The sequence below is a fragment of the Ambystoma mexicanum genome, chromosome 1q, assembly GCF_040938575.1.
Source record: "Ambystoma mexicanum isolate Mex_15411 chromosome 1q, UKY_AmexF1_1, whole genome shotgun sequence".
Taxonomy (NCBI): Eukaryota; Metazoa; Chordata; class Amphibia; order Caudata; family Ambystomatidae; genus Ambystoma; species Ambystoma mexicanum.
This window is the reverse complement of record NC_090922.1, coordinates 665,489,584-665,515,790: the sequence shown is the minus strand read 5'-3', so window position 1 is coordinate 665,515,790 and position 26,207 is coordinate 665,489,584.

Genomic DNA, 26,207 nt, shown 5'->3' with positions numbered 1-26,207 from the left:
ATTCTGGTTGGAATTTGATGGTTGGGGCTGCAGGGAAGCTGGGAAGCTGCAACCGAGCCCCATTGCTTCTGGAATCCCCAGCCATTGTGCAATAATTCAATAGGCCCCTCCAGTGAGAGGGTGGCAGGCTAGTTACACAATGTTGAGCCCAAAAAAGAGATATTTTTTCCCAAAGTATTTTCATAAATATTGTGTATCAATTAACATATCTGACAATACTCAACTCTCTCAAAAAAACTTAATATCCAGTAAATTGTCAGTCAAAACTTAACACAGTAAACAATAAGCAAGTTATTCCTCCCTTCCAACAAAACCACACCTTCGCCCCCAAAATAAAGTCTAGTTCAACTAAAGTGTTCTGGTGACAAGAGAAAACACACAAATTCCTAAACTCAAGACCGTGTTCCCTCTTGCCTAGAGAGAAATGATGTCCTACCTTTCACTCCGACTCTACCTATCCCAGATATTCGACACCTAAGACTCGATCACATCAAAAAGGTTCATCCTCCTGTATTTGTGGAGGCAGGTGATGATTATAAACTCTGAAGTCTGGAAGGACATCAGTGGTTTCCACTTTTGCGCGAACCCCTCACAGTCTTCTTCAATGTCTGTTGCCATCTTTTTCATAGCCATCACTGACCATAACCTTACCCAACATAGGTTTAATTGGTGCATTTCCTTGTTTTTCCAATATGCCGTTATGACCATTTTTGCCATCAAGGGTTATTGTAGTACTCTCTCTAGAGAAGAGGGAAAATGGGGCTTTGTCAGTGATAGCCAGAAACGCCATCCCCAGATAAAAAGGTGTGCTCAATTATTCTAGAGATGTATGCAGTTTCCTGTTCCCAAAAAGGTTGGATTTTCGGCACTCCCACCATATATGTATGTAGGTTCCAGAGGCCCCACATTCCCGCCAGCACTCCCCCGCTGCTTCCGGGTAAATGATATGCAGTTTATCAGATGTTACGTACCAATGCGCCATTACTTTGTACGCCGTTTCCTTTAATTGGGCCGCCTTAGAAACTTTTTTTGTTCTCCTTATCCCCTCCCACTCCTTGTCCATGATTTGTCTGCTTAAATCCTGCTCCCATGCTTTCATATAAGCCCATCTCCCTTTCTCCTCAGCATTGAGCAATATCCAATAGATGGCAGTAATAAGTACTTTCACTGTGCTTGCCTCCGTCACCAGTTTCTCGAAGGGTGTCAATCCTCTAGTAGCTGCCTTCCTAACCATTTCACCCATCATCCAATATCTAAATTGTATTGAAACCGATTCTGCTCCCTTTCTGGGTTCATATGAATAGGGGTTAATGGTGATGGGAACATAATGAGGTTCTTACATGTAGCTAGTTGGTCCCATGCAGTGTGTGCTGCTCTGGTAATGGAGTTCCTATAAATCGACTGTGGCTTTGGTATCTAAGCCGCCACATAATATGCCACACTAGGATACCACTAGCTGCCGTATCCATTGCCCACCACTGTTTGGCCAAGTCGATTTGCCACCATTCATTTAATATACAGAGATGTGCTGCCAGGTAATATGCTTGAAAATCCATTGCCTGAAGACCCCCCTTACCTTAATTGGCTCTTATTGTCACTCTAGCTAACCCCCCTTATAAAGGAGGCGACTTCACCCTGCAAAGTGAGGAGCACTATTTTAGGAACTCTCACCGGGAGTGCTTGGAAAAGCTATAATAAGCGGGGGGGGGGTATGTTCATTTTAATAACATTGATTCTTTGAAACCACGAGATGGTGATCTTGCTCCATCTCTTCAGGTCTGTCCTAATCTGTTCTACTAGCATAGGATAGTTAATATCATATAGCCTGCCTGAAATTGCAGATAGCTGCTCTCCCATATATTTAATACTATCCCTTGACAATCGAAATGGGAGTGATATTTTCAGATGCGTGCTCACCTCAGTAGAAGTGATTACATTTAGGATCTCGATTTCTCTAGTTTTGCCTTAAAACCTGAGGCTAACCTATATTTTGTCAGTTCGTCCTATGCCGCTGGTAATGATGGTAACAAATTTTATAGTGAGAATATGACATTGTCCGCAAACAGCACCAGCTTAAATTTCACTTCCCCAAACTAACACCCTGATTATCCTGCCAAGATTTCACCCTTTGCGCAAAAGTTATGTTATGTTATTGCAATTTGTAAAGCGCACGGTCGCCCAGAGGCATCATGGCGCTAGAAAAGGAGGCTGCTCCGCCGAGAGAGAACCAATGGAAGACCAGAGCTTATAACAGGTAGGTTTTCAGAGCTCTTCTGAAACGAAGATGGTCGGCAATGGCTTTCAGTACCGTGGGGAGACTGTTCCACAGTTTGGGTGCGGCAATAGAAAATGCTCTGCCGCCGAGCCTTTTCCGATTAGCTCTAGGAACGATCAACTGGTTAGAGCTCGCAGAACGGAGATCCCGAACCGGTATATATCTAGTGAATTTAGTCTGTAGAAATTCAGCACCCTGGGCATGAATAGCCCGGTGGACGATGCACAAAGACTTGAAATGGATTCGCTGCTTCAACGGCAGCCAGTGAAGTTGCCGTAGGACTGGCGTGATGTGAGCCCCATAAGGGGAGCCAGTGGCTAGCCTGGCTGCAAGGTTCTGTATTTGATGGAGACGATGGATGAGACCAATCGGTTGTGCCAAGTATAATGAATTACAATAGTCCAGCCGTGAGAGCACTAACGCAGCCACCACGGGAGGACAAAGGGCTTTAGGGATCAAAGGCATGACCCTCTTAAGGACCCAGATCTGATGATGGGTGGACTGACAGACGGCCGCCACCTGGGTAGCCATAGACAAGGAGGCGGAGAGGAACACCCCCAGGTTCTTCACTTTACCAACTGGGCCAGGCAAGGGGCCCAGAGAGCGAGGGCAGAAAGCAGGGGTCCATAGTAGGGGACTAGGAGGACATCCTACTAACAAAACCTCCGTCTTGTCCCCATTAAGCTTTAACCAGTTCTGATCCATCCATATCCCGACTGCACTAAGACAGTCATGGAGGCAGACTGCAGCCTCGGATTGATCCTGATCCAAGCGAATTAAGATTTGTGTGTCATCCGCATAGGAATAACAGTTAAGCCCATAAGAACGGATGAGACAAATCAGGGCCCAAATATATATATTAAACAAAATCGGGGACAGAGAGGATCCCTGAGGGACCCCACAGGTGAGGGAGCATGGAGTAGATAGAAAAGGAGGCATTGCAAGGGTCTGCAAATGGTTTAATTACCATTATTAAAAGAAGGGAGGATAGAGGCAGCCCTGCCTGGTGCCCTTTCCCAGAGCATGTGAGGCAGACAGTGAGCCATGAGCTCTGATCCTGGCAGTAGGTCTTCCGTAAATAGCCTCAACCCATTTTACCAGGATAGGGCCCATACCCATCCCTGTCATTACTTCAGTGAGGAATTTCCAATTGGCTCTGTCAAAGGCCTTCTCTGCATCGAGGGAAAGCAACCGTGTTTAAGCCCTGCCAAATCACGTGGATTTATCTATTAGGTGGGACAATTTCCTAATATTATCGAATGCCTGATGCCCCATTATAAAACCAGTCTGATCTCCCAGCTGCATCCCTAATATCTTAGAGAACATTATTTCATCAGAATTGAATATGGCAATGGGTCAGTAGGACATACTTCATGGTCTTTGCCTGATTTATGGATCACGCTTATTGTGGCCTGGCTTATTATGTATGAGATTCTTCCCGACGCCAAGAAAGAATTGAACAAGTCCACAAGTGAATAACCTTCAACAACTGTTTTATAAAAATGATTTGTCAGGCCATCCAGTCCCGGTGCCTTATTTGACTTTAGTGATTTAATTGTGAAGAGAATCCTTTCTTTTCTCTAACATCTGTCGTTGATGTTCTCCATTACTTTGTAAGTCTGCCCCCTGAGCATATTCACAGCACACCTCTTTCCCCACTTTATCTGGTGCATACAGCTTCTCATAGAATTTGCAAAATGTCTCGAAGATAGTCTCTGTATACTGAAACAAGTTCCCCACAGGATTTCTAATCGTCTTGTTCCTTGCCCTGGCTCTCATCTTTTTATGCTCTTGCCAACATCCTGTTCGACTTGGTGGCCTTTTAAAAAAACTCACATTTTAGATTAAGTAGGGCTTGCTTCACTCTGTTGACATCGATGGTATTGATTTAGCCCCTCAGAGCTGTCATTTTTCAAGGGAGCCTGGGGTATGCACCTTGCTTATATTTCTTTTTCATAACCCCCAATATCAGATAGAAGTTTCTCTCTCACTCATCCTTATTTTGGCCATGTGCATACCCAGAGATAGAAACCTGCCTCTCATCACTGCCTTAAATGCATCCCATGTGTTATTGCATTATGTGTCTGTAGGGGTTTGTGGCGTGTGCAACTACTAGGCCACCTGGTGAATTGTGCTAGGACTGTGCAGTGCGTCTACCTCTCTCTCCTTCATCTATCCTCTGACACCCTGATGGCGGTCATCAGCTCTCCTATCTAAGCTAACTGCTACACTATCACCTAGCCTCTGTCTCTCACGAAGTCTGGGGGAAAAGGCAAAAAAAAAGATACTCAGCGCCAACCCTGGCCTACCCATCGCAGACACCTATGTCAGCGCATCTTCCAGACACATTCACCAATATCTCCTTCTCTGTCCCCTTCCCAGATGTATGGAGCCCTCATCTCATCTCTCCCCTCTCCCCTTTCACATCCTCTCCCATTATTGGTGGGAAGTCCTCTTGGTAGGCTTCTCATCTTCCCGCAGAACGATTAATGTCTACCGCACTGCACTATGTTGGTTCAGGGTCCTCAACCCTACCTCCTTCTCTTCGACTGGCGCTTGCTGTGCCTCATTAACTTCCTTACCAAAGCCACAACCTAACCGTACTGGTGGTGGGGTTGCCTTCATTTTTCCTGAGTGGGTTCTTCCTCCCTCATACACACCCAGCGTTACTCCTCCTTTGAGAGCCTTGTCTGCAAGTTGGTCATCTCTCCCTCCTCCTCTCTGACCATTGCCACGATCTACAGGCCACCTGGCACTACCACCCTGTTCCACTCTGTATGTGCTGATTTCTGCTCCTCTCTCTTCTCAACCTTCTCAAAACTCCTTCTCCTGGGCAACTTCCCCATCCACTTGACTCCTCTATCACAGCATCCTCTATCTTCCTTGACCTCTGCACCTCGCTCTCCCTCTCCATTCTCCAGTCGGGTCCAACCCACTCGGGAGGACACACTCTTGATGCCCTCGTCAACTCTGGTCCTTCACTCTGCCCCCTCTGATCACACCCCTCTCATGGTCAGACCACTCTCTCCTCTCTTCTTACTTGGGTCCTCTCTGCCCTCTGACTGCACCTCCTCCAGCCCTGCCAACCTCATTCACGAACATCCGTCCGATGAAATGAGTGTCAGCTGCTTCCTTCTCATCCGCGTTTGTCACCCCCCACCCCTGTATCTACCTCTGACTCTGCTCTCAGCAACATCCATCTGGCCATTACTAACACTCTGGACATCCTTGCCCCAGTCATGAGGATCCGCCTGAAACCTGCCTCTAAGCATAACACCTGGTACAACTCTGAACTTGCAGCCCTGAAACGCAAGTGTAGAGCTGCAGAACAGAAGTGGCAAACCTCAGGCTCACCCTCTGACAGACTGGCCTGACTCCTGCTCCAAAGGCAACACAGCTTCTCCATCCTACCAAGAAAAGGGCCCACATTCAGACACAGGTGTCTGGTGTACCCACCAACTCAGATGAACTCTTTCAAATCTGCAGAGAACTAGCCAACACTTCCGCAGTCTCCCCCTCCCCTCTTCCGTCTCAGGCCCTCTGCAATGCACTGGCCACACACTTCACCACAAAAACTCTGGACAGCCTGAACACCCTTGCCACCCTCCTCCTAACCCCTGCCTACCCCCCTTGCCTCCTATGGCCTCCCACCCTCCTACCGCCTCTCCCTCTCCTCCTTCTGCCCGTCACACCTGATGAAGTGACCAGAGTTGTCCGCTCTATGAAGGTCTTCTCCAAACAGGTTTCCTCTTGCTCTTCCAGAACGGTTGAGGACAACATTGGCTCTCTTGCCCCCAGTCTTGCTGATTTCTGCAATCACTCTTTTGCTAATGGATCGTCCCCTCCAGAAAAAACCTTCCGCAGACTGTACTAATCCAGCTAACTACTACCCTATTTCTATCACCCCCTTCCTTGGGAAACTCCTTGAGAAGTTAGCCTTCCCCCCAACTTACCTCAAACACTGAACTTGTTGACGGTCTCCACAACCATCAATCTGGATTCCGAGCAACCAAAGGTATGGAAACTGCTCTTCTGAACACCCATGAAGAACTGCTTGCATCTCTGGATTCTAACTCTCCAGCTATCATCATTTTACTTAATCTCTCCTCTGCCTTTGACATGGTCAACCCCTCCATTCTAATAAAAAGTACATACCTCATAGTGCGCACTGGACTGGCTGACCTCCTTCCTAACTGACCATCCATCCCAGGTTATTCTGGGCACCTTCTCCACTTGTCGTGTCCCCCAGGGCTCCAACCTCTCCCCCTGGCTCCTCAACACGTACCTTGCTCAACTGCATGGATCACTTCCTCCTTCTCCCCCAACTTCCAGTGCTACGCAGATGACACTCAACTCTTCTTCAAACTTCCTGTTGACTTTCTTGCCTCTTCCATCATTCCCGACTGCTCATCTAATATCCAGTCCTGGTGCAATTCCAATGATCCCTTCCTCAATGCAAGCAAGACTGAGGTCCTTCCTATTGGGAGCCCTGCTCCTTCTTTCTTCCACTCACTCTGTCCATCCTCCATGGGCTCTGCCCCTTTCCCTTAATCTGAAGTCAAAAACCTTGGAGTCATCTTTGACCCCTCACTCTCCTTCCTCCCTCACATCCAGGACATTGCCAAGAAGTCCAACTTTCAACTATTCCTTCTCAAAGGAATTCTCCCTTTTCTTACTTTCCCCCGAAAGCTCAATGTCATCAGAGCTCTGGTTCTCTCTAGGCTTGATTACTGCAACAGCCTACTGTTGAATCTATCCTCTTCCTCTCTATGACCCCTCCAGCTAATCCAGAATACTGCAGCAAGACCAATCCTTGGTTTCAAGCCCAGGGACTGCATCTCTCCGGCATTATAAACCCTTCACTGGTTCCTGGTTGCTTCACAGATTAAATTCAAAATCCCTCTGAATCATCCACAAGACTGCCTGGGGCCGGGGACCACGCTATCTTATTACTAAATATTCTCCTTCCATACCTCCAGGTTGCTCTGGTACCAACTCTCTGAGTGTGAAGCATCATCAAACAGAGGGCCGATCTCTTGCTTCAGCAGGCTCAACCCTGTGGAACAGCCTCCCCCTTCCTCTTTGTCTTGAGCTGGACCACCTCAAATTCCTGAAGCTCCTAAAGTCTTTCCTTTTCACTTCCTCCTTCCCTTCTTCTCTCCTCTGATAACCTCACAGTCGCTACAATTGGTAACCAGGGCCCTTATGTCTCCTCAGGGCCCTGGCCTCCCACACACAATCGCCTCAGCTCTGCCCACACGTAGCACTTGCCTCGGCACCCACCAGCCTTCCCCACCCTAGGCCTGCATTTACCCACATAATGCTGCTCTATGCTCCGAAGCACGTACTATACTTGGCACTTACATCTGCTGCTCACCCACGAGCATTGACATTCAAACACTTACACCCACTCCTTCACCCCCTCTTCTCTCTCTGCACTTGCATGTTCTGAATACTCACAAGGTATAGTAGGTTTGTCTTTATCTTTATGTGTATATATTGTTTCAAACCCAGGTTCCCTCCCTGTTTCCATGTGGACGCTTTGAAACACAATTTGCTTGTTTTATAAGCGCCAAAGGATTACACAATAAATAAATAAATATAAAAACATTATAGGTAATAGAAATCACACCCCACCTTCTTTCTGGCTCACAATCAACTTCTTGTTACACAAGTTAATTACACCAATGGGTTAGGAAAATCACATATTATATTACTTTTCTTTCTACAAATTTCAAATTAAATTATCATCAACACTAGTCCATGCATAAAATCACTTCACATTTGCAATGCTGTACAATTTCGATTTTCCTGCATGCTTAAAAGGCTAGCAGGTGGGTTACATAGTTGTACCAATGCATAGAACAAGTATGATTTCACCAACACCTTTGCGCAAAATAAGCACAGGGTGATTTAGCAGTGGGTTTTTTCACAGCCCGCCTGCTTTGGTCTCTGCTGGGGAAGTCGGGTAGAAACATTGGGATGATTGAAGAATTTTGGATTTCAGACCAGCCTCCACTTAATGGCCTGTGTTGGGGATGCTGGCAGATTAGAGATGTTTTTAGTTTAGGGACAAAGACACCCCTTGTCCTAAAGAAGTCGGGGTCAACAGGACACATAGAATCATCCAATTAAATTATAGTCTATAGTTTTCAGCACACACCGGGAATGAGCTTTGTTAATTTAAAATTTTAACAGGAAATCACCCCCTGGTGTTCCGCCAAGGGAAATTAATTCAATTAGTATTTTTAATTAATTTGTCTAAGAATCTACACAGTTTTGTCCCCCTTCCCACCATAAAGGGAAAGGATTTAAGGCAGGCAGACTCCGCCCACCTTTTGGATTCCCCGACTCAGATTTACCTACACAGAAATCCTCTGTTTAAAGTTCAGGAAAGCCAGCTGCATTTCAAGTCCCTCGTGGAGGATAGTGAAGGAGTCTGGTCACTCTATTCTCAAGCATGGTCCCCAACACTCCACCATAGGACCCAGACAGCTTTTAGGCCTTCCCAGAAATAGACTGCTCCACCCAGATGCAATCTCAGCAATCTCCTTTGGTGATTCCTTGTGGCTGTCAGATGGTAAGTTTCAGCAACGCTCTCCCTTTTTCATGGTGGATCCACTTTATACAGCAGCGATGACACCATCAAGTTTACAATCTTGGGGAGTACCCTGCAAGAGTTATCGCAAATAGGATTGGACAGTTAACCTTCTTTCTCCTCCCAACTCCAGCCCATCTCTAAGGATTGGTTTAGGAGTCTGGAGCAGACATATGGCAATTCCCATTTGTAATTGCGATTTGCTCTCATGTCAATTTTTTCGGCACAAACAAGTTATGTATCAACAGCTTTGTGATTTACCAGTTAGTGCCATAATATATTTATTTTCTGATTCAGCTAGTCAGGGGAATTTAATTAACAACAGCCAGGTATGTACCATGTTGCATGGCCGTTTGGCGTTTTGCCACAATCTTTACATATAGCACAATTGTTAGGAGCATGCAATTTATTATCCATATCCCTAATTTCACCCTCCACCCATTCACCTACTCTCAAATTTGGAACATTTTCAGATCAGCCAGAAAACCATTTTGATGCCCATTACAGTTCCCTGAGTTGCAGGTGGATTAATTTCATATCACCAAAATCTCCTGGAAATTATCTAAAAAATGAAACATACATGATATGATATGGCATTTATTACACCTATACACAAGTGTTTCAAAGCATGACAAGGCAAGGGAGGGGAAACAGAGAGAAGACAGAGAGAGCGATTCTACTAGGCCAGGTGACATTGAAATTGCTCAATCAGTACAATTTATGGTGGCTGAGAAAAAGGCCTACGTTATAGTAGTCCTTTTAAATTGATAGTAAATCTTCATGTTAGGCAAATGATAGCTCTCCTGCCTCCAGACTTTTTGTCTGTCTGAGCCAGCCTTTAAGCCAGTCTGTAATCAGAGTTTTTACTAGTCTCTTTGTGTTTTGAAGCATTGCTGTTTGAACTTGGTGGCCAATGATCATAAGTGGGGGATGTATTTGCTACACAGAGATACCCAACTGTAGATAATGAGCCAGGTCGGCCCTGTGATGTCACAAGGCCTGTGTATGATCTGAAGGGGACCACCATTTTGATCTGAATTACATTAATTTCTTGTATTTCTTTCAAAGTGCAGCTCCTCTTAATTGTACATCCCTTCTACATTATGGACATGCACCAGCCAAGGAAAATTGTCCTGTAGATACAGCATGTGTAAAGAAAGTTTGTTTTCCATCACCTCTCAGAAGGACACATTTTATTGCAGTTGTAAATGGAAGGGGTACAAGCCAGGCTTTCAGTGGGGGAGTTTTTTGTGAATTTTGCCCTGAGCCTCACCATTTGTCCTGGTCTGAAATGGAATCACACATTGCATTTTCTAACATAAGCCTTGATTCCTTGACATGCAGTGTGTTTTGAGGGTCCACTTTGCTTTTTTGCTGAAATGATTCAATCATTAATAAAATACACTTTTAATTATCTGCTGTTCATTTTCCTGCAGAAAAGTATGTCTGAATCGTCACAGTGCATCACCTTTTGATGGGTGGCAGTTTCAGTGAAAATGCTGCATTCTATTTTTCAGCCGGTAATGTGATATGCTTTTCTAATCTGCACTTGAATTACATGTTTATTTTAGCCTTCTCTGGATTTCCTTTCCAGAAACACACCTGCATATTCTGCCTAAATAGGCCTACAGGAACTTTTCATGCCAACCAAGCAGGCTTTTCTTTTCAAATGTGTGCTGTTATTTTGCATTCAAAGCAAAATCTACCTTACTTCTTTAAAACACCCACACCATGTCTTTTCCCTGACATCTTTATGTTGGCAGGGGGACATTTGTCTCATGCCTTGCTTCAACTTGCAATCATACATGCAAAGTTGTCAGGGTTTGAAAATCCTGTTTTTCATGTGAAAGCGACCTTTGAATTTAGTATTCCTTTGTGAATTTATTATTCCTTTATGAATTAAAATGCTGCTTTTCCTTTGGCAATACCAGGTAGTCCTTTTGCACATGTCCCTTCAGTTCCTTGGGTTGGGTCCTTTGATTCCCCCCTACATGACTCCCCTCTTCTTCCATGATTCTTGTGTGAGGAAGAGCAGAGCAGAGTGGGGTTGCATCTGATGTCCCCTTTTTCTTTTCTGTTGGAGCCCATCCAGCTCAATTTCCTTTATTGTCGAGTGGGGACTCCAGTCTCCCCTTTCGTCTTTAGGTTGGGGGAATAACAAAACACCCTCTTTCTTTATTAGGGAGCAGGCACTCCAGCATCCCCTTCCATCTTTGGGTTGGGGAAGTGGCATGACAACCCTTTGCTTCCTTCTTTCCGGGGTGCCTAGGGGCTTTCCCACTTGCCTCCAGGCTGGAAGTGAATGGAGTTATTTTCTAACAAATAGAAGAAAAAAGAATTGACAAAAATAATAGCAGCATAAAATTATAACTCACAACATTTATACTATTTCACAAAACATTATTTATTTTCTTTCTCTTTACAATGAGCACCAAGTGAATTAGTGTGTGTGTGTGTGTGTGTATATATAACACGGCCACAGTTGTGGCCGTGTAGTTGTGGTTAAGTTGCTAAACCCATAGAAAGAACACTCTTTGGATGGGTTGTAACTTCACACCCCCTGGACAAATCTTCACCAAACTTTGCAAAAAAAAGTATATGACCCACTCTGATTTTTTTGGCAAAGTTGGGTAAGGTTTGGACAAGGGAAGGCAAAGTTATAGAGGAGGTCCCAAAATTTATTTTTTTCCCATAGACATAATGAGAACAAATTTCTGTGGAACCGAGAGCCCAAACCGCTGGATGGATTTTCACCAAATATGCAGCAGGAGTGGCGGCTTTGTCCCAAAAGCGTGCTTTTCTTAATTTGGTGTAAATCCGTCCAGTATTTTTTTTTTAAACAAACAAAATGTAAGGCAAAAAAAATTGGGATATCTATGTCTGTTCCGCGGACAGGACACCGATTGGACAATCGGCTTGCTTCATGCCCACGGGCACACGCCATGTTGTCTGATTGGCTGGGATGAGGCGTGAGGTGCATCAAATTGTTTCGATGCATCTGCCATATTGGATGCGCGGATATACGCTGGAAGTGAGCATAAATCCAATTTTGGGGAGTGTGTTTGTGTGTATGAGTGCTTGGAGAGGGTGGGGAGTAAGAGATGGATCAAATGCTGTATTTGTTTAGGTGGGAGAAGGCTGTGATGTGTTTGCCGTGTCCGCGGTAACTGTGGTTGTCTGCAGACATACTAACACCCGGACATACTAACACTGGGCGCACTACTGGCTATTTTAGTTTAGTATGATGTTGGTTTTGGGTCGTTAGAAGAGCAGTGGGTGAAGAGGGTATGTATTGAAGAGTTTGTACGTTGGTTGTAATTATTTTTTAGAAGGTTAATTGAAGTGGATAGTTTTGAGGTGGATGTATTATGTTTTTGGGTTATTGTCATTTGGTAGGTGTTTGTCTCTATGGGTGTGTTATGCTGCGGTGGCTGTGGCCAGGGCCTGGTGTCTTGGGTGCATGGCCGAAGGTAGCCCTTCGGCCATGCACCCAAGACTCTAGGCCCTGGCCACAACCACCGCAGCACAACTCTACAATGCTACCAAACATTTTGATTGTGGTATGTGGGCTGCTTAGGGGATATGTTTTCAAAAATGTGAGTACTGATTTCTGTGGTGCTTAGAGATGGGAGAGTCTGAAATAAAGTAAGGGTTGCAAGGAAGGAGCTGGTGCTTGTGTTGCAGACTGAAGGAAAGGGGGGAGATGTTGTATGTCTTGCTTTACAACACTGTACATAGTTGTAGATGATGTGATAGATATGACTGCACCTGTGCATAGTTGAATGCTGTTGTGAAATCTAGAACGGAATAGGCAACCAGCTGGAAAGAGAGAGCTGTCTAGATTGTAAGAACAGTTGTAGAGGCAGTGGTGTTGTTTCAGCTGGGAGCCTTTGAAATGATATTGGCTATCTGTCCGCATAAATCAAGATGCATGTATATTCTGGCTGCGTTTAATTTTATAACACATTAGAAAACCTTTTACATAATTATACTGTTATTTCACCCATCTTTTAACATTAAATTACACTTTGTTAGATAGCTGTGTGTGTTGTGTCTGATTACTAATATAGTCATTTGTAAAGGAAGTTGAAATGATAGAATGTATGTGAAATATGCAGAATGTATAGAAATGAAATTGCATGTACATCTTATGCACTATAATGCTTTAAATGCTATCATGGTTGTAATGTGGTTAAATATGTGGCAGTGGCTACAGAAATGATAGAGAGAATGAAGAAAATAACAGTTTGTACATTGCAGTTAATAATATGGGTAAATAAAAATTTGGAGAGCAGACAACTTTGCAAGTGACACTTCATCATAGCAGATGGAAGAAATGACAGTAAGCCTGTTTTACAGGTTGCACAGGGTAAGTGGCAGTTACTCTGTTTATATGCATTTAAAGAAGAGATGAACATGTACCATACATGCCAATCCTCCCGATTTCGGCGGGAGACTCCCGATTTTTCAGTGAAAAATATTGCTCTTTTTTTCACATGCTCCCACCGAAAATACATCTTTGCCCAATGCATTCTTATGACACAAGTGTTGTCTCCCGATTTTTAAGAGCAAATGTCACTTCCAGGTGGGTCGGATTGTTGGCATGTATGATGTACTGTGCAAAAAATATTCATACCTGTACTTTGTGTTCATGCATGTGGATGTGCATGAATCTGCAAGTAGAAATGTTGTAGAGTTTATTAGTAGTTGCTCTAGGTGCTTTGCAGTTACAGCGCAATTGTGCTCAGGTAGATCAACAGTACATCTAAAGTGCTGAATTGTGATGATGGAGTTAGATGTAGAGGTCTTGCATGTGATTGGTGGATGGTTGTGTTACTGCTTAACAGTAGCCAATGAGGGAATGGTGCAGAGAGTGAAGTGGAAAAGGTAGAAGGGCTGCCCCGGTGTTACTTGCACGCTCCGCCGACAGCGCGGCTGTTCGCAGACAGGACATGCACATCAGGGGTTTCTGGGCATGAAATGGGAGTGAATTTTGAGGATTAGCCAATCAGGTGTTGAGGTTCTGCTTCGTATTGAGAGAGGCTGTGTGTTGTGAAGATGGCAGAGGTGGAGAAAGTCACGGTGGTGGTGCTTGCAGATATGTTTGTGAATGGTTTGGAGCAGTATGCAAAATGTAGGAATTTGGGAAACAATTTTGATGTAAAAGGAGTGGAGGTGTTGTGGAGCACTGTTCCTGGTTTCAATTTGCAGGCAATGGTAGAAGTTTGACAAGATATGGCTAGGGTTAACAGTCGTTATAAAACATCAATTTTTATTAAACATATAAAGCATTTATATAAGAAAAAAAAACTTACAAATTCATCAAAATCCAAGTAATAAAACACTGTTTTAAAATATGTGACAAGACATGACCAATTAGGTTGGATAACATTCAATGTAGATCCAGTCGTTAATATACTAGAGAACCACAATTTGATAGTCTCTAGATTAATACTGTCCTTATATAGACTTAAATGATCTATCAATGGTTATTCTATTGATCATTGTGCTGTCTCGACATGTTTCAGTTCTTTTTTCTGTGTATATAGAACTTTCTTCAGGAGAATTGGCACTTCATTCAAAATTAAAAAACAACAATCTGTAATTTTATTCTATAGAGCCGAAAATGTATCTGGCCGATTGTTAGCAGTGCACACGCTGTATCTTGCATGGTTTCAAATTGTTGTAACTGTTGGAAAAACAACAAGAAAACATAAAAACATAAGAGAAAGGCTATTAATGCTAATATCTCTAAGAGAAACATATATCTCGATCCTGGACTGAAAGTAGCAAACACCTTGTCCAGTCTGTGGAGTTCGACAAGAGGCAAACTTGATTTAAGCAAGAATAAGCTTCTTTTGGTGAGCGATTCCAAATTACCGGATATTCACCCTGCAAAAAAAAATGTGCGGTTTATTTAGAACCCTGAGATATTGTGAGCACGTAGTCCCGTATAGAGAAACCAATACATTAACCTTAATGAGTTCAAGTAATTTTAAGGAGTTATATTTTTTTAAAAGTAGAATTTTAGAAAAAAGGGTTTGAGAGAGTTGATCCATTATTACAAGCAAAAGAGTATTACCAAATGTTAGACCTACTACTAGTTACCTGTAGGTTAAACCTTGCTACGTGTTGCAATAATGTATCCTTGAAGTAGGATAGATTTCAAGAGGCTCTCATGGCAGAGGATGTTGTCCACCATTAGTTCATAAAGTACTCTAGAGAGATACATAAGAGATTTGCTCAGTAAAACTCTTTTTAGTCTCATGATTTTTAGATACCCTAGATAATAGATAATAGAAGATCTTACCTAGAGATGTCTCTATGGGAGCAAATTCCCACTGTAGTGTACTCGGGTGCTGATTACAACCCGGTCTTCTTTCTTAGGAACAATTCAGTTGTTCCTATGGAGATATATAAGGGAGACGTTCCTTTTGATTTATATTCAACACTGGTCTCGAGATTAGCATTAACCGCAGTGTAGTAAGTATCTTCCTTAGGATGCAGCCCTAGCTTCTAGTGTAAATCGCAAATATTCTTACCTTTTTAGAGGGCATGCGGTCTATAAAGTCCCTGCAACGTCCTCGCTCGATCGGTGCATTAAGTCATGTAATTTTCGAAAACGCGCACGCCATCTTAGGTTGGACATATAACCATGCTATAGTCATTTCTTAGTGTTAATAGTGTATTACGGCGCGGGCGGTACTCTTAGGTGACATAAAAAAAAGAAATTCTACCCAAGTCATGCTCGACAATTTCTGAATTTGGAAAAAGAATGGGCAGGACTAGTTTAATTTTAAATTAAATAAAGACACATATTTTATACTGTATAGCAAACGCTAGCCTACGGATGGATCAAAGCATTCGTCTAGTTATAGATCAGTGCGGCCATGTTGAAAAGGTCTAGAGTCAGATGATAGTCTATGCAGAGTCGATGTTATCCTGCATTCTGATCAGCTCTGATATTGGCTATTATACAAAATTGTTTCTTTTGTCACCTTGTAAGAAAAGGTTAGCTAAATCTGAATAAATTTAGAATTTTTATTTTTTATTTTTGAAGAAGATAGTTAATTCTTAGAGTATTGTCGGGAGATGCTTAATTCCTTTGGATTTTCCCCAATTCTACTGCATCGTTCAGTCATTCTTTATCACTCTGAGTCAAAAAAATAAATGTTTGTTCTTTTTCTATTAGGGCCTGTTTCTTTATGTTAATATCAGTGCCCGACAGAGTGAGTAAAACTGTCCATCTCAAATCATCCGCAGTATGTTGATTGTCTGTGTAGTGTTTAACCATTGGGGCTGTTAGTACTTTGTTATTAAGACAACTTCGGTGTTCTATAATCCGGGTCCTAATCTTTCTGTTTGTTTTTCCTATATATCTTTTGCCACATGGGCACGTGATCATATATATCACATAGTCTGTGCTACAATTAGAAAATGTTGTCTGTTGCCACTTTTTGTTCGTTCCAATCTCCACTTCTTTATATTTAGTGGTGTATTTACACACACTACAGTGGCTGCAGGGGTTATGCCCTGTAATTGGATTCATGCCCCAGCTTTGTATAAGGGTTTCGCCTTTTTTTAGGGTGGTTTTCAATTTACTACTGCTAATGTGATTTCCAATAGTTGTGGATTTTTTATAGGTGAAAAGAGGGCAAGGTAATTGTGCTTTGGATTGATCAAAAAGTTTCCAATGTTTCCGGATAATGTTCGAGATGGTTAAGCTTAGATTAGTAAAAGTATTCACATTCACTATTCTATCATTCCTAGGTCTTTTAACTTTATCTTCTAGCAGAGCTTGCCGGTTGTTATTATAGGCTTGTTTTGTTGCTCGACGTATCAGTTTCTTAGGGTATCCCATTTGTTTCAGTTTATCTGACAGGGTGTTTGCTTCTTTTTCATACGTTTCTTTGAGAGTACTATTTCTTTTAAGCCGTAAAAACTGGCCAAACGGTAGATTGTCTTTTAAATGTTTGACATGATGACTTTGGTAATGAAGTAGAGAGTTTCTTTCGGTGCTCTTATGGTAGGGTTGTACCAGAAGCTCACCTGCTTGGTGGAAGATGGTAATGTCTAGATAATTAATCTCATTAGGATTAAAAGTCATTGTGAACTGAAGATGTTTGTTCCTCTGATTAAGCCAAATCAGAAATCCTTCAGCTTCTTGACTTGAACCTTTCCACACTACTATAACATCATCTATGTAGCGTGCCCAAGATATTAGGTTTGTCACAAAAGGATGGTCAGTATAGATCCATAGTTTCTCGAAGCATTCCACGTATAAATTGGCCACACTAGGTGCCATCATGGCACCCATTGCAGTACCCTCTATCTGTTGATAATAAACTCCTTGAAACTCGAAGAAATTCTGAGTTAGGGCCATCTCAAGACACCACATTATAAAAGATGTAGGAACTGGATCGTTGTCAGTGCGGGTTAGAAGATTTTTTTTTTTTATGTCACCTAAGAGTACCGCCTGCGCCGTAATACACTATTAACACTAAGAAATGACTATAGCATGGTTATATGTCCAACCTAAGATGGCGGGCGCGTTTTCGAAAATTACATGACTTAATGCACCGATCGAGCGAGGACGTTGCAGGGACTTTATAGACCGCATGCCCTCTAAAAAGGTAAGAATATTTGCGATTTACACTAGAAGCTAGGGCTGCATCCTAAGGAAGATACTTACTGCAGTGCGGTTAATGCTAATCTCGAGACCAGTGTTGAATATAAATCAAAAGGAACGTCTCCCTTATATATCTCCATAGGAACATCTGAATTGTTCCCAAGAAAGAAGACTGGGTTGTAATCAGCACCCGAGTACACTACAGTGCGAATTTGCTCCCATAGAGACATCTCTAGGTAAGATCTTCTATTATCTATTATCTAGGGTATCTAAAAATCATGAGACTAAAAAGAGTTTTACTGAGCGAATCTCTTATGTATCTCTCTAGAGTACTTTATGAACTAATGGTGGACAACATCCGCTGCCATGAGAGCCTCTTGAAATCTATCCTACTTCAAGGATACATTATTGCAACACGTAGCAAGGTTTAACCTACAGGTAACTAGTAGTATGTCTAACATTTGGTAATACTCTTTTGCTTGTAGCAATGGATCAACTCTATCACCCCCTTTTTTCTAAAATTCTACTTTTTAAAAAATATAACTCCTTAAAATTACTTGAACTCATTAAGGTTAATGTATTGGTTTCGCTATACGGGACTACGTGCTCACAATATCTCAGGATTCTAAATAAAACGCAAATATTTTTTTGCAGGGTGAATATCCGGTAATTGGGAATCGCTCACCAAAAGAAGCTTATTCTTGCTTAAATCAAGTTTGCCTCTTGTTGAACTCCACAGACTGGACAAGGTATTTGCTACTTTCATTCCAGGCTCGAGATATATGTTTCTCTTAGAGATATTAGCATTAACAGCCTTTCTCTTATGTTTTTATGTTTTCTTGTTGTTTTTCCAACAGTTACAACAATTTGAAACCATGCTAGATACAGCATGTGCACTGCTAACAATCGGCCAGATAAACTTTCGGGTCTATAGAATAAAATTACAGATTGTTGTTTTTTAATTCTGAATGAAGTGACAATTCTCCTGAAGAAAGTTCTATATACACAGAAAAAAGAACTGAAACATGTCGAGACAGTACAATGGTCAATAGAATAACCATTGATAGATCATTTAAGTCTAGATAAGGACAGTATTAATCTAGAGACTATCAAATTGTGGTTCTCTAGTATATTAAGGACTGGATCTACATTGAATGTTATCCAACCTAATTGGTCATGTCTTGTCACATATTTTAAAACAGTGTTTTATTACTTGGATTCTGATGAATTTGTAAGTTTTTTATGTCTTATATAAATACTTTATATGTTTAATAAAAAATGATGTTTTATGATAACTGTTGTGAAAACTATAGCTATCTATCTCCTGCTTAATTAGTTCTATGTATCCCAGAAAAAGATATAGCAACCACTTTTAGTGGCGATTTGGGAATCCCTCTTTTATCTAGTAGATTTAACAGTCCACATGAGGTTTTCCTGCACTGTGGTGCTTTGCATTTGGGCTATGTCAGTGCACCTACTTTGTTAAAAGATCTAGAAAACTTGGTTCAGGCAGTAATGAAACTACTTCCAAATGCCAAGGTAATTTTTTCTGGTTTGCTTCCTAGGGCAATATGGGACAATAGGTCTGCTTTATTGTCCTCAGCAAAATATTGGTAGGTGTTTAATCAACTAATTACAAATATTGCACCTCTATGGTGTATGCTGCAGCCAATACCTTCATTTCTGTATGAGTAGGTTCCTTTACTAGAAAGAACACTGCAATGGAATGTTCTTTATAACACTACATTGCCTAATGAAATATGTAGTTTATTACGCATCTCCCAATAATCTTTGATACTTTTTTGCCAACATTACATTCACAACCACTTGTATGAAAGGTAAATGGCCATGTGATATCATCAGTGATGTCATCAATGATATTTGTGATGTCATCTTTGATGTCCTGGGTGTTAGTTTTAGCAGTGCACTGTGGTGGCGCGAGTTATGGTTGCTTAACTTACCATAACTGGTGAATTTCAGGAGGTTTGCGATTTTACTTGTAACCGTAACGTCCTTTTAACAATGTTTTTTTACTGAATTTCATAGGTTTTTAGTAGCGCAACTTAACCATAATGTCCCTTCAACAAAGTTTTTTCATTGAATTTGATAGGTTTTTATTAGTGTAACTTAACCATAACGTTCCTGTAACAAAGAATTTTCACTGAATCTACATATATAGATAATGTAAATTTGATAAATGTTTACTAGGATGCGCTTAGTTTATATACATATAACATAGAACATACTGAACCCCCATCCTGCGTTAGTGCATCAGATATCTGCAGACCATGTGCCTGTTCGCTGACAGACTCGGACAACATCAACACTATCCAAAAACTCAGGGGGTATCTTAGATTGTTATATCATCCAAAAAAAAACACTAAACATGTTCAAAAAGCAGCACATAGATTACATTCATTAATAAATAAGAAATTAAACTGTGTATGTAAGACACTAACAGTGCAATTACAGAGCATATGCAACATAGTGGAATATACCAAAACACAATAAATATGCCTCCAACAGAATTACCTCACAGAAATTGCACAGATAAAATCAACAGGACACCTACGCAGCAGTAACAGCAAAATCTAGCAAGAAACTAGAGACTACACTTCATTTATTGTATATATTTATTAACTTTCTTTATTAGGTACACTAAAATTAATATTATTTTTTACACAGAAATGTCCAGTACTTTGGAATGGCTGGAAGAAAATGTTCCTCAGGATGAAATGAGTGAAGACAGTGATACTAATGATAGACACTACACTTCGCTATATAAGCCAATTAATAACCATTACTTTATATGTACTTAACAATTTCTTTTCTCTAACAGACCATACAGACATTAAAAACAATATACCAAGAGAGATGTCAGAAAATCTTCTGCAGCGAATGGAGCTAAAAATGGATATGTTAATGAAAAATGTAATTCTTATAAAAAACTTTGTGGGGGACCATATTAAAGACAAAATTAAATATCACTGTCCCACATGTACATGTTCCCCTTCTCTATGTCCCAGCCAACTATACCCAAAACCTCCCCAGCAAGAAAAACATTACGATGAGACTGCAATCCCTTCCTCCCCTACCATCCATCATGTCCAAACCCCTAATTCCCCTGTATTGGTTTCAGTTTCTGCTTCCCCCTCTCTTTCGTAATGTATATACTTTTATACAATAATAAAATATTAAGTGTGTTGTTAGTATATTCCTCTGTGTCTTATTTTTTTTAAAAAGGCAGTTAGAGTGTCCGCGGACAGCGCGGCTGTCCAGGATGTCCTCAATTAACCAAAATGGGGATGTCCTAAGGACACTATACCTGTTTGTTTTGTTGGCATTCAAAATGGAGGTGTCCTTACGACACACAAGATGTCTGCCTGTCCGTAATTAACCAAAATGGGGGTGTCCTAAGGACACTATACCTGTTTGTATTGTTGGCAATCAAAATGGAGGTGTTCTTAGGACACACAAGATGTCCGCCTGTCCATAATTAACCAAAATGGGGGTGTCCTAACGACACTATACCTGTTTGAATTGGCCGTAGTCAAAATGGGGGTGTCCGCAGAACACTAAAGATGTCCGCATATTCGTAGCTATGCAAAATAAAGTGCCCTAAGAACATGTCCCCTGTTCGCATTGTCTGTTACCAGAATGAATATGTCTGTAGAACACATAGCCTGTCCGCCTGTCTGCAAAGTTCTGACGCACATTTGTTTTGTTCAGGGACCTAAATACTGTCCGTAGAACACCCATGCGCAAGCGTAGAACACCCTTCCCCCTACGAACATCGTGCCTGTCTGCAACTGTCCGCCGCACGTGTGTCACACTTTGAATTAGTTTGGGGACTGAAACACTGTCCATAGAACACCCGCACGCATGCTTTTACCCGACCCTGTGCATTTGGTGTCCTACGGACAGCCATCCATTCGCCATTGTGTCCTCGATGTCATCATGTGACCGTACCCGCTCTAAGCATAACGAACACTATCCGGGCCCCCGGATACCTAAAAAGTGCTTTTCTCGGCAATCCAAGGTATTTTCCAGGGAAAGTTCACCCTTGCACATGTCCCACACTATATCCCACACTATATCCCTGGCGATCTTCATACTTTTTGGAATTGTTTTGCCCTTTCTTGGTGTTTGAAATGTTCGGGGACAGCACAGATGTCCGCGGACCTCTAAATTCTTTGCGGTGCTGCCCTGTCACAACCATTGCACTTTTCGCTGGGAGGAAGAGGTGGCTCTGAAAAGAGCCTTTTTGTGGGGTTTTTTTGTGTTTCGAAAACTTCAAATGGTCAACACCTACTGCAAAATGGATTGCTGTAATTCCAAAAAGGGTCACAATGCATTTTGTATATTTCACAGAAAAATCTGATTGCCGGCATAAGTAAGATGTACTCCATCTTTGCGAAAAATATGTGTACTACAAATCATAAAGTTATCATTGTGAAAAGAGGACATAACAACATCTCTCAAAAAGGCACAGACAGCCTTGTTAACATTGCGCATTGCTTTCTCCATTGTGGACCAATGAAGAATGCAGCCACATTTGTCTCTGCGCAATACAGGAAAAAATTACTCTGGAGTTTAGATACATGTCCATGACTTTCCCAACTCCTTCTTTCATTGCAAATTGCAAAGAGATTCCAGACACATGTTCTAAACTGTTCCCTCCACAATGAATAATAATAATGTCTGGATGACACTGTGTCACCAAAGTAGCACAAAGAGGTACCAAATCCAGCCACTTCATTCCACGCACTCCATGCCAGTGCACTTCCACATAAGGGAATCCAAGATGTACAGCCACTCTGCAGCGATCTACATGCACCTCTGACCAATTTATCCACGAATCTCACAAAATCCAGACAATTTGCTTTCTGAAACACACAGCCATAGCTATCTCCTCTCCTCTAAGGAAAAATACTTTCTAACAAACTCTATGCTCACACATCACACCCAGTAAACCCCATTGACCAATCCCGTGCTGTTCTACGTCTCATTTGCATCCCTCTCAACCTCAAAAGTCCCACATGTAATACGCGCTGTCTGCGGACAACCGCGAACCACGGTGTCCTTGGACAAATCGCAAAATCTGAGCATGGGAAATTAAAATTGAAATAGTGTGCCCCATTTCCCCTTTGAGGATGGCTCTGCAGGTGTTTCAGAAACACCTTTTATTTTGTATTTTTTGTTTTTTTCCTTATTTCCCCCCAAAAATCTTCTCCAAAGGAACACTTATGTTCCAAAACAGCATGGCATTTCCCATAAAAGATAAAGACATGCCATCTTCTTTAAAGTAATCAACATTACCAGAGTCAATGTTGTCATTGGTGCAAAAGAACATGCCAGCTTTAATCATAAAAGCAAACATGCCTCGGTTGATTAAACACCTACCAATATTTTGCAGAGGACAAAAAACAAAACTATTTTCCCATATTGCCCTAGGTACCAAACCAGAAAAAATTACCTTGGCATTTGGAAGTAGTTTCATTACTGCCTGAACCAAGTTTTCTAGATCTTTTAACAAGGTAGGTGCACTGACATATCCCAAATGCAAAGCATCACAGTGCAGGACAACCACATATGGACTGTTAACCCTAGCCATATCTTGGCAACCTTGTACCATTGCCTGCAAATTGAAACCAGGCACAGTGCTCCGCAACACCTCCACTCCTTTTACATAAAAAAAGGTTAGCCACATTCCTAGATTTAGCATACTGCTCCAAACCATTCACAAACATATCTCCAAGCACCACCACCCTGACTTTCTCCACCTCCGCCATCTTCACTACACACAGCCTCTCTCAATATGAAGCAGAACCTCAACACCTGATTGGCTAATCCTCAAAATACACTCCCATTTAATGCTCGGAAGCCGCGGATGTGCAAGTCCTGTCTGCGAACAGCCGCGCTGTCCACGGAGCGTGTAAGTAACACTGGGGCAGCCCTTCCACCCTTTCCACTTCACTCTCTGCACCATTCCCTCATTGGCTACTGTTAAGCAGTCACACAACCATCCACCAATCACATGCAAGACCACTACATCTAACTCCATCATCACAATTCAGCACTTTAGATGTACTGTTGATCACTCCGAGTACAATTGTGCTGTAACTTCAAAGCACCTTCAGCCACTTCTAGTAAACTCTGTGCCTCCAGAAAGGAAAGTTTTTCTCTGGCTTTCTTCAACTGGGTTAGAACATGGCGGATTGCTGCTATATGTTCTTCCACAGTTGAGTTCTTGATCAGAAAATCATCAACCTAGGCCAGGTTTCCCCTTTTCGCCCTAGTCGGGCAGGTCTTATGTAGAAAGATGTTAAACTCATTGCCAGAGTTGATATATCCAAAGCGGGTTTGGGTCCATGTGTACTGCTGCCCCACCAAAGGTAAAGGCAAGCTTGTACTGGTGTTCCCTACTCTCGGGTGCTCTCCAGTAACCATTGGTCAGGTCAATGGCAGTGTACACCATTGACCCTTGGATCTGTGCCAGCCCTTGATTGGTGTGGGAAACTGCCCATCTTGACATGTGGACCCATTGGATCAACTCACTCAGGTCTACACATATTCTCCATTGGCCATTTGGTTTGAGTAGCCCCAGTACCAGGTTGTTGAAGGTACTGTGGATTGGACAAATTATCCCACGGGATTCTAAGTTCTTAATAATCTCTGTGAGTTATTCCATGGACACGAGAGGTAACAGTTATTGTTTCACATATACTGGAGCCATCTCGGGGTCAGTGGGTATGGTGGTTGAATGAATGGGTGTGCGTCCACAGTCGTATGAGTCCACTTAAAAAATATCTTTCATTTCCAGGAATACCTGTTTTAGCTTTTGTCTTTGCTCCTCGCTCTTAGAGGCATCAGCAAGATTGATCCTTTCCTTCACCACTAGTTTGAAACCTGGAAAGACCTTGGGCTTGACAATTTTAGCATTATGCTACAGTTGGGTGGAGATAACTCTTTTGATGGTGTTGACCTGGGCAGAAAGTTCCAGGTATTCAAGGCAGTGGTCCTTGACTCTGAACACTACCTCCTCCCTTCTGATGTCATGGTCAACCTCTTTCTCGGCAGGAAGAGAACACCAAGAAATTCCCCCATGCCTAGTAAAAATCTTTTTGGGAGGAATACCGTTGCTGATGTCAAAACAGTCATTTGGGATGGTCCCATGATTTCATACCTAAATCAATAGAATAATTTTGGGCATCAACCGCTACTCCAACAAAGGTGTCTGCACCCAAAGTAATACTTCGAGGGTTGCCATTATCCACCAATATGCGAATGGTGTTGTGTTCTAGGTCTATTAGAGGTTTCAGATTTAAATATAAACCTCGTTGTTGGAGATGGGAATTTAGATTTAAATTGGCATTTGTTTGAGGTTCTGGCTCCCCACAACCCACCTCAATTCAGCTCAACATAATTTCTACACTTACCCCACCCCATATATATATTAAATTAAGTTTGACCCCAAAAAAAGGTCAAAACAATTTGATCAAATGTTTTAGGTCACATGTTTTTAGGTCAATTATGCCAATATCGATCTTTTGGGAGTTTCCTGAATAATTCTTTGCTGATGAAGCTCCTTTGATTATTCAGGCATACTTTGGCGAGCACCGGCTCCTCCACCTCATTTAACTTGCTGTTTCTTCTGATTTTAGAATGGAGTAACATTTTAGGGTGTTCTTCTACAGTGTGGATTGCCACTTAAAACTGGGAGGAAGGTTGAATTTCAAGAATGGAGAAGGGTTTCCATTACCAGTTTGTATTCCTACAGAGATGACATTGATGTCTGGGACCTGGTTATTCTGGAAAGGGAACTCTGCATTATCGGAACGTTGATCAATTAAATGACAGTTACCATTCCTGCTTTCATAATTAGTACTCATTTTTTATTTGATCTGCCAGTTAGTCTAGGTCCAGAGAACCTTGCTTATACAGTTAATCAGAGGTGATAACCACCTTAGGAGATAGTTCCCCAGGTGTGCCCTCTGGAGTCACGGCTATCGCTGTATGTTTAACTCAATGTCGCCCAATTTTCATTTCCATATCTGCAGTCCCATCAACGGATATATCATTCCCAATGAAATTTTGGAGTTGTCCGGGAAGTGGTGTGAGGGGATTTTGATGCCCCCCCCATCCTGAGTTCAGTTGGTCAAAGGCCTTTTTGGACAGGAATGTGGCTTGGGATCCAGTGTACACTAGAGCTGATAATTCACACTGACCCTGCACCCTGGCCGGTGTATAGAATTAGCCTTCTTTCTAATTTCATGATTTGCTCATAAAGCTCTAAGTGCCCCAATACTGAATATTTTGCATTCTTGTGGTAGGGAGTCAAAATGCTTGTTATGGTCTTTATCTGTCAAATCGGTTTGTTAACAAAACCCTTCTTCTGTTTCCTTGTCTTTCTTCTTCTGCACCAGAGTCCATTCCCCTTCAGACTCAGAACTGCTACTGGTACTCTCTTCCGTGTCTTGTAGGTGCTCCCTAGCTCTATGAGGCTGGGAACATCTCTCAGAACAACGGAGTCTGGACTCCTCTCGCCTGGACAAAAGTGAGCTCCCAGGGTCACCTTCCTGGTAGTTACTTTTAGGCCCAGTATTTCACTCAGTCTCTTCTTCCCTCCTGTCAGGTAGTCTGGGAAACTCCCCCCACCGACTGAATGGATGGAAGTTTTTAATATGCCGTTCCTGGGTCAAATC